Genomic DNA, 1,443 nt, shown 5'->3' with positions numbered 1-1,443 from the left:
GGGAAGAAGGGGGAGGGGGTTGCGTTGGGTAGGGGGAGGGCTGCGACGGGGAGGGAGATGGAGGGGGAGTCTGCATTGGGGAGAGAGAGATTAGGGTTTGAAGGGTAGTTTGCCAGGTCACCGAAATAGGGTGGTCATGTCAGCATTGTGCTTGCCAGAAATTTGCTCTGGCAAGCTCGGAGATACGCTTGTCAAATTTTAAAATTTTTTAAAGGCTAGTTTGTTAATAACAAAAGTCATGTACCATTTTGTCAGCGTCAAAATCTTTTAGGTACGGATTTGGTATTTACCTTTATATATATATGTTCGGTTGCTCGCTAGAAAGGTGGATCGGATGGTTGGCTGGTCGAGAGAAACGGGTTGATCGAGGGTGTTTATGGACCTGGGCGCGAGCTCTACGGAGAGGTGTTGTTCCAAACGTCGGTTGGTCGACAGGTGAGGCCACCTGCAAGGACACTCCAATACTAAAGTGAGCGTCCATACAATGAGGTGGCTAATTAGGGTAAGAGTGACGTACCTCCCATTTAGACCTTGTACTTCGGATGGGACCTTTACCCTGGGTCCGTCCATCTAGAAGCTTCTGCTAGCTATCCAAGTCTCCATCAACCGTGTCACCATCGCATGTGGGTCGACGACCTGTCGGATCGGCAGTCCATATAATGGAGCCCGGTCATTGTTGAGCTGGGCCAGAACAGTGCCCCCAACGTGGCAAACTGTGAAGCTCAAGATTTGGTACGTTCGAGTTGTTCATGTGCTTCTGGGGTGTGGTTCTCCTTTGCTCGGAGGCCCATTGACAAGATCCATGCCTTTAGTGTGCGTGAGCTGCCCCCAACCATTGCTTGTGGCGTCGTTTCGATATCCGTGCCCGAAGCATCAAATGCTCATTATGGTTGATTTGAAAGCAAATAAAAAGGTCTATTTTACCCTTGCATTTTTGCGCTACCCCTGACGGTTACTATTCGATATCTATACCTCCTTTGTAACTCCTTCTATTTCCCATTTCACTTTCTCATCCATTTCCCCTCCTTGCCATTTTACAAGCACTGGTTTACCTTCTTTGTACTGCACATTTCGCTGCGTTTGTCTTGAATTCGTTACTTCCCTCTACTTCTCTTTCTGGTACGTTGATATCTCTGGTTTTTATTTCCTTTATTTCAATGATGTTTGTTTTCATCCATTGTTGTGTGTTGTATTTGCCGCATTTTGTTCTTACTTTCTTTGCTTGAATTGGAATTACCATTGATAGTTAGTTCTTAGGGGGATACCATAGATGTTTTCACTCCTAGATTTAGGCCCTAGACTGATGCAAAATAGCATAGCACAGTGATAGCAAAACATAATTCCATTTTTTTATTTCTTTCGAGTTTTTGATATCCTGTGTTGACTTTAGTGGTGCCCCACTGTAGGTATGGTGCAGTAACCCATGGCTCGAAACCCTATAGA

This window comes from Arachis duranensis, chromosome 1, assembly GCF_000817695.3.
Source record: "Arachis duranensis cultivar V14167 chromosome 1, aradu.V14167.gnm2.J7QH, whole genome shotgun sequence".
NCBI classification, from domain to species: Eukaryota; Viridiplantae; Streptophyta; class Magnoliopsida; order Fabales; family Fabaceae; genus Arachis; species Arachis duranensis.
Note: the sequence above shows the minus strand (reverse complement) of the source record.